Genomic DNA, 8,529 nt, shown 5'->3' with positions numbered 1-8,529 from the left:
CAGCGAGTGCTGTGACGTTTCAGGGAATCTGGTTGCTCCAAGGGAAGGCAATAATAATAATAATTAATAACGCAGCCACAGACTGCACTACATTTGTTATAGTTTTTGAACTCTGGGCCAGATTCAGACTAAGCAAAGTTGTATGCACTTTATGAAATGGGGGGACAGCTGTGGCCTTGCCTCCACACCAGGGTCTTTCTCCCAAATTGGAGTGGAGGAGGCAAGGAAATCCTGTCCCTCCCAGAGAGATAGGGGAGTGGCATGGGGATCCCCTTTTTCCATCAAGTGCCAGCAGCGGATTCTCTTCCTTAGGGGCAATACAGGGGTTCCCCCTCTACCTCTTTATCCTAGAGTGGCACCAGTATCCTGGGGGGTATCTTCTTGGGTGGGTGAGTGGGGCAGGCTCACTGCATTCATCTCTGCTTTCTAACAGTCATGTGCTGGGGTGGTGTGAGTGTGATTCCCTGGAACAGTGAATTTTGTTAGTAGACCATAGAGCTGCTCAGGGCAGTTCGCTTCTCAGAGCTATTGTTTCAGTGTGTCTGTACACTCTGACATCACTGCTTTGGCTACGCTCAAGTCACATTTTCACATATTCTTGGCAAAGGGGGCTAGACCAATGGTTCCCAACCTGAGGGGCACCAAAGATTATAGAGGTCCATAAGACTTCAGTAATATTGAGGTCATTTAGCCCCCTGAGCTCCAGGCCAGCCGGAGCAGAGGAGCAGCACCCCCAAACCCACACCGGCCAGGTGCCTAGATGGAGAGGAGCAGCCCATGCCGGTGGGGGCCTGGAGCAGCTCCAGCCAACCCACCAGCTCCCACTTTCATTATCCTCAGTCCATGAGGGATGGGAAGGGGCGGAACCACATGGTGCATGTGGTGGCGGCTGCGCCAGGGAAGGCTTAGCTTCTTACTCAGGTAAGAGTCATTTATTATTATGCAATTTAGTGTTATTATTATGATCATTATGTGTTTATAGGTGTTATATGTGTTTATGGCTGGTAAGGGGACAGGGCAGGGCGGGTGGGGAGGGCACGTGTGTTTTACCTAGTATTAACTAGTGGGGCTTTCACCCAAAAATGTTGGGAACCCCTGGGCTAGACCCTTATTGACAACAACAAAAAAGCAGCTCAGATTCTGATAGGGCCCTCGACGTTGGCTGTAGGGCAGCACAATACCCTTTTCTGCATCTGAGGACATGCCTTTTTAACAGTGGATGCTTTTAGGGAAGCCCCAGGCTTGGGATTCCAATTGAATTGTGCTGTCCAAGGCGTTCCATAGCCATCATACATGCCCAGATCATCTGCACAGGTAGCTTTGCTCTCCCATGGATGATGGGAGACCTGTGGGCTTGGGGCAGAACCACCCAACAGAATGATCTGGTGGATGCTCAGAGAACCTTCCAGCTCCCTCCCTTAGGGCTGGTCTTGCCTCAAGGAGGAGTGTCCTGACTGTCTGAGAACTCCTTTGCAGTGGGAAGCATGAACTGAAGATGTGCCTGATTGATGGCATACGCCAGATCGGAACACTATAGCTGCTTCCTCTCATGACTGATCCCATAACATTCAGTCTCACACAGGGATGATATTTCAGAGTGTCTGTTTCATATTGTAAAATATAGTAAGATGAAGATTTTAAGACAGCCCATTACTGTGTCAAGCGGCTGCAAGACTTCAGAGAGGACGTTGTGCTATGGCTGTTGATCATGCTGTAATTTAACCCAGTTTTTATCAATCAGCAAAATCACATCAAAAGGAGTAAAGATTTGATGGGTTTTCAAGTGTTTTCTGTTAGTACTACTTAGAGAGAATCCAACAGGACATGTTAACATGCAGCATAGTTATATTTCACTAAGAGTGAAGGAAGGCAAAGAGATTGCCATGAAGCACTGCAAATCCAAGCACTTTACAAAAAAAGCGGGGGGGAGGGAGGAAGAGAGAGGGAATGAGCAGGCAAGAGCTAGTCTCCTGAGCACACTGGAGGCTGAAAAGATTTATATAAATCTTAAGAGATGCTTGAGGCCCAGCCATATAAATATCCCGGTACTGCTGCTCTATTCATTCCTGAGATACAATTGACTCAGCAAGCACAATTCAAGACCCTTATGCCCGCCTGCAAATCACTGGCTGATCTAGATTGTCCCCATGTAGAAGTTTCAATCCTTTATGAATATAGACTCCCCAAACACACCTGCTATGAGTTTGAGACAGAGATAAGTGTAGCCTGGTTAGTGCTTCTTGGAGATAGGACTCACCAGGTGGGGAAAAAGACAACTTTGGGAAGGGACTGAGGGCGAAAAGTAAGACTATCTGGAATACCTTGTGTCTGGGAGTGTATAGCACAGTGCTTGTAGCAAGAGACCCAGCTATATTTCCTCTGTCTGTGCTCATGTAACCTATGTCTGCTTGGTGTGGCACTCTGTCCCCCTCTAGTGCCAACTAAACCAGCTAACGATTGATGAGTCTGCTACAGCCTTGGCTAAGAGAAAGGTGTACTAACTCATGCAGTAGAGGCTCATGCATTAAACACCAAAGATTCCCAGCTTTGACCCAGATGCTGATGACCAGCATCTATCACCGTTACAATGGGTGCTCAACTGGAAAGTCTCTGAAGTTCGGTTTGGAAGGTGGGAGGGCAAGTGTCTGAGAGGGACTGAGGTAGGTATAACTTTCCAAGGGGATATCAGAGTCCATCCAAGGAATGCCAGCAGAGCGGCTTGCAAATGCTTTGCCCTCTTGAGGGAAGGGCAGTAAATACAAGGGAGAAATTTGAGAATTTGGGACTTGGCCTTGAACCAACAATAGCTGATTCAGGAGGAAAATGATATCCAAGCAACAGCGGCAAAACACAAGCAACCTAACACTGGTGGAAGAGCTAAGATGGCAGGTGGGCTGATGCATCACCAGGGACAGCTTTGTTCATCTGGGAGGGAAGAAGCAAGCCTTTCTGGCCTTGACCAAGGACATTTACAACACACTGCTGCCTTCAGTGTGTGCATGCCCCTTGGCTCTGGATGCAAACGAGCTGTTTCCATTCCTGTTGGGACATGGAAAGACACTGAGACATGATGCTGCAAGAGGGGAAGATTGTGCTATGCTTCATGGGCAAAGGGGCTGGCTCCACATTTTATCCCACGTAGGCTGTAGCCTTGTCATGCTTGCATAATCATTGCCGAGAGGTTACGGTGATAGAGTAGAAATCCATTGGGTGTCACCCGTGCAGGCTTGAATCTTGCTGACGACGAGCATTCCCCTTCACCCTCTTCCTTTGGGCAGCCTTGTATTTTCCAAAAGTATCTCAGGGGCCTCCATAGCTCGGAGGATATGGCAGGGTTCTTTGCTGCTCCACCCACGGCTTGCAGGGTTGCCAGCCAAGTTACCATCTGGCATTTGCCAGGCAAGCCTCCCTGAAGTAGATGGGGGGGGGGGGGGGGGTGACTGTCTCCTCTTGGTCATGACATTCTTGGGGCCATGTTTCCCTGTGGACTCAAGAAAGCTGGAGAACCCACATTGTCTGCAACCTGTGGAGGCAGGAAAGCAAGAAAAACCTAAGGCTGCAGGGAGAGCCCAGCTCTGCCTTTAAGCCTGTGAGGAAGGTTGCCACTCTTTTTACAGAATGTTAGGAGGTGGCTAAGCCAAGCCAAACCAGCTGCCTTTTCACGTCAAGCTAAGAGTTGTGAACCTAAATACAAAGCTGAGACACAATCACCTCAAGAGGATTTGAACCCACACGTTCTGACTAAGGAGGCTAATGCCTGATCCATTAGGCCATATGGGAAGCTGGCCTGCTCCTGGAGGGAAGAGGGAAGATTGCACATAGGCTGAGGCACAGCCATGGATCAGAGGGAAGAAGAGAGTCTTTCTGGTCTTGACCAAGGACATCTGCACCATGCTGCCGCCTTCTGTTCCTGCGTACCTGTCCGCTTTGGATGCAAGAAAGCCCTTTCCTTTAGTAGTTGAGCCAGGTCACATTGTAGAAGCTTTGGAATACTTCTAGGAAGTCGTTGACTAGCTCGTCTCGGATCTAGCTCTGGCCTTTGTGCCGGGACGACTTCGGCTGCCATCTTAAGGCAGCCTCATTCACCATAGGGAGGTGGAAAAACATTGAGATTTGATGCTGCAAGAGGGGAAGAGTGTGGTATGCTTCATAGGCAAAGGGGCTGGCACTACATTTCCCTCCATATAGGCTGCCCTCCTGTTATGTATGTGTAGTTGTGGCCCAGAGATTAGGCTAACAAACCCTTGTGTGTCACCTGTGGTGGTTCAAAGCCTGCTGATTGCAAGTTTTTCTCTTTCCTTTGGCCTCCTTGCATTTTCCAAAAGTGCCACAGGAGCCTCCCATACCTGGGAGGACTTGGCAAGGTCCTCGGCTGCTCCTGCCACAGCTCGCAGGCTCGCCAGCATCTGGCGCTTTCCAGGCAAGGCTTCCTGAAGTAGAAGAGGTGATGGTGGCGGCTGTTTCCTCTTCCCATGAGTCATTCCGTTCTTGGGGCCATGTTTTCCTGGGGATTCAGGAGAGCCAGAAAGCCCAAGTTGTTTGCAGCCCATGTAGGCAAGAGAACAAGAAAAGTGGAAAATCTGCAAAGAGAACCCATCTATGCCTGCAACACAGCTTATACCTTTCTTAGGAGATGGCCAAGCCAAGTCAATGGCCTTTTCTTCTCTAGCTAAGTGCACTAAACACAAGCAAGAGACTGAAAAAGGCTAACCCCAGATGGGACTTGAACCCACAATCCCTGGCTTAGGAGGCCAATGCCTTATCCATTAGGCCACTGGGGCAGACAGAAAAATCAACTATCTCGCTCAGAAAAGAGCTAAGATTGCACATGGGCTGAGGCACAGCCATGGACAGCTTCATTCAGCTTGGAGGGAAGAAGCAAGTCTTTCTGGCCTTGAACAAGGACATCTGTGGCACGCTGCCGCCTTCTGCTTCTGCGTACCCGTCTGCTCTAGATGAAGGGAAGCGCTTTCCTTTACTAGCTGAGCCAGGTCACATTGTAGAAGCTTTGGCATACTTCTAGGATGCCGTTGACTATCTCTGGACTTAGTTCTGGGATGGCTTCGCCTGCCATCTTAAGGCAGCCTCATCCACTGCAGTGAGGTAGAAAGACACTGAGACTTGATGCTGCAAGAGGGGGAGAGTGCGCTATGCTTCATGGGCCTGTGCTATTAAGCCACCAGGGCTTACAGTTTTTTAGCTAGCTCACTGGGGGAAGAGCTAAGATGTTACATGGACTGACACATCATCATGGACAAGATTATTATGATAAACAGACAGCTGAGGCAGTGGTGCTATAGGGATGTGTTTGGGATGTATTACTACTGGAAGCCATTTGTGGATGGAAGACTGTTCTTTTGGGATAGCTTTCACCTGAGTAGGGAGGGAAATGGACTTCTAGGATGGAGGTTGGCACAAATGATTAAAAGAGCTTTAAACTATGAATTTGGGGGAGATGGTTGGGAGATGCCCAGGTAATCTCCACACTTGATTTGAACATTGAGAGGGAGGAAAATGAAGTAAGAAAGGACACAGCTGTGGGTAGGTGAATGCTCATTAAGAGGAAGGGTGGTGTAGATACCAGTCTAATAGAGATCATAGGTGATACCTGTGGCAGAATGACTGTGCCAAATTGGGTGAAGAACGTGAGCATAGCCAAACAAAAAAAAATTACAATGTTTTTACACAAATGCAAGGAGTCTCTGTAACAAAATGAAGGAATTAGAACTACTGGTGGAGGAAATGAAACCAGATATTATAGGTATAACAGAAACATGGTGGAATAGTAGTCATGCCTGGAGTACAGGTATTGAAGGGTATGTGCAGTTTAGGGGGACATAGTGTCATGTCAAATAGGCATGGATTACAAACAGACAGGAAGGGAGGAAAGGAGAAGGGGTAGATAGGTCCAGGTACCACGTGTGATCAAGCTGTAAGCTGAGCATTGCTGTATCTTCCTTAACTGGATAGAGATGTGTCCTGCAGTCTGACAGGCTCACTCCAAAGGCCAGCATACTTCCTACCCTATGTCCTACCAAGCTGTGCCCTTGTTACAATCTTTCCCTTGTGTTCCTTATCCATTTTTCTTGTTGATATGTTTATGAATAGGTTCTTGTTTTCTCTTTTGCCCTGTCACTGGCTTTATGTTGTCTTCTTCTGCTGACTCTTTATTCCTCCCACTCACCAGAAAGTTACATGCTGTGTGGAGTGCCACTGGGGACCAATCAATTTTGAACTAAGTGTGATAAGGAGAGATGAGACACTTGAGCTGGAAAGCTTTTGCCTGAGCATGCAGCTACAGCATGCACATGAGCTACTCCCATAGTCAGCTACTGTAGGGTCAGAAATGGAAGATGAGTGACCTTCTCTTTGCTATGTAGTCACGGTAGCATGGATGCCGTGTGTCAGAGGGGAAAGTGCTGGGATTTCCCCTCTCAACTCCTCTTCTCTGCCCCGCTACCGCCTAGACTTGTCTCCCTGCTCAACCCCTATGTTGAGAAACCGTCCACTACACAGAGCATGGGTCTGTGTCATTTTTCTTGCACTCAGAAGCTGTGTACCAGATTTATGAGATAAAATTTAGTAACAGCAGTCTCAACCCCAAGATTTATAGAAGATTTATTTGCTGGAAAAATCCTAAAACTTCTTGCTATGTTCTTTATTTGGAACAAGAGTTTTTATTTATTTATTTGGAGGTGCTGCTGACCCAAGATGAATACGCATTTTACTTCTTAATAGCAGGTAGAGTAGTGCTGATAAATGCTACTGTATTGACTATCCTGAGGAGTGAAATCTTCATTCAGACATAGGATAGATACAGGCAATCATACTGGATGGGAAGTGATTTTCCTATTGACACTATCCAAGATTTCAAAAATTGTCTCAGATCTCATCAGCACAAAACCTAAACCTTTCAAAAAGTTTAGTGAAAAACAGAGAGTGAGTGATGGGGATATTCACCCACACCCTGAGGGGTTTAAGGAGGCCCAGAAAGGGCCAATTAAAGTTCACAGTTGGACCCAATGAGAGGCCAGGGGATTTATAAATATTAACTGCTGCTATTGCCATCTGGAGAGGTGCTAAGCTAAGGCAGAGTGAGGAGCACCAGCAGTAGGGGACTGCAGTTCCTCTCTGGGAGGAAGGAGAGAATAAGCTCTGGGACAAGCCTAGAGGAGTTGTGGAGAAAGAAAGAAAAAAGCCTGAGAAGGCAGGCTTGGCTGCAGCCCAGGAAAACAGCAGTAAGGAGAGAACTGTGTAGATCTTGGCTGCTGGATGTAGGGCTATTGGGTTATCTTTTGCACCGCTCTGCCAACATGCCCAAACTTCCTTTAGGAGAAATGAGAAGTTATGAGGGATGAATATGCTTACTGGTTTTGGAAGCCAACTGTTAATTTCAATTGTTCTCCTTAATGGCTTGGGACATGATTGAAAGGCCATTCACATCCACTGGAATTTCTTATTAACTTTGGGTTAGGTCCTGGCTGTGTAATTTGCCAGAGATTAAAAACATGGAGGGGGCTGACTGTAAACTAAGGAATCCAGACTTTCTAGCTTGCGGGGCAGCTTCCTGCACATACCAATAGGCCATATAAATGAGTCTTACTTTCTGTATGTGTTTGGATCATGTGGCTTGTTTTTGCTGTCTAGCATTAGGCCATGCTTATTTATGTAAATTACTTCTCAGAAGACAAATGAGATGTTTTGTTCCTTATTAAGAGTGAAAGCAACTGTATTCCCTTCAGCGTTTTCAACCAAGTTCACCTGAAACACAGTGATTTTTAACTTCAAAGTTGGTTCTATGAACTTGCACTGAAAATGGTTTACAATTTCAAAAATATCAAGATGTCCTTCCCCATGTGGCTGTAGCCTGTCTTTCTGGTTAGGAATGCTAAAAATCTGTTCCTCATACAATTGGCCCATGTGGCTGTACAGAAAGGGTTACTGTGAAGGAGGCCTACTATGCAGTGGGATGTGTGCCGACCATAGAAACGTAGGACTGGAAGGGATCTTGAGAAGTCATCATGCCCAGCCTCTGGTGCCTGTGGCACACTACGATGTGGATTTCACAAGCTCCCTTTGAAGCCTATTCCAGAGTTTAACTACCCATATAGTTAAGAAGTTTTTCCTGAGACCTAACCTAAATCTCCCTTGCTGCAGATTAAGTCCTTTACTTCTTATTTTACTGCCATATGTTCACCCCTTGCACAGAACAAGAGATGTTCTGTCCCCTGAGCACCGGTGGCTGTGCTCCTGAGGGCCTGAGATCAATTGTGTAGAGGGGGAAGTCTTATTTAAAGGCTATTGGCAATACTAGTAAACAATATTGATTTACAGTAATGCATTTCATCTATGTCAAAGCAGGCCTCCTCTGGGCTGACAGTCTCTTTCCATCAGGAAATTGCATGATTAAGAGTTAGTGATCTGTTTTTAGTAGTGTTTCCATTTTCTGTATTTTATAACCCAATGGTTAGAGCACTCATCTGGGATATGGGTAACCCAGGCTCAAGTCCCTGCTCTGCCTGATGGACC

The 8,529-nt window shown here is 46.9% G+C and overlaps 1 non-coding gene across 1 annotated transcript; it reads right to left on the bottom strand.

Moving 5' to 3' along the window:
- Nucleotides 1-4,708: 4,708 nt before the first annotated feature.
- TRNAR-CCU (transfer RNA arginine (anticodon CCU)) lies at nt 4,709-4,781 on the bottom strand. The gene has a single exon. It is a non-coding gene; the product is annotated as a tRNA-Arg (tRNA).
- Nucleotides 4,782-8,529: the final 3,748 nt, after the last annotated feature.

Source organism: Emydura macquarii, unplaced genomic scaffold, assembly GCF_026122565.2.
Source record: "Emydura macquarii macquarii isolate MOO-44397 ecotype Brisbane River unplaced genomic scaffold, CSIRO-AGI_Emac_v2 contig_1424, whole genome shotgun sequence".
NCBI classification, from domain to species: Eukaryota; Metazoa; Chordata; order Testudines; family Chelidae; genus Emydura; species Emydura macquarii.
The sequence above is the reverse complement of the archived record's forward strand: the minus strand, read 5'-3'. Positions and strand labels throughout refer to the sequence as shown.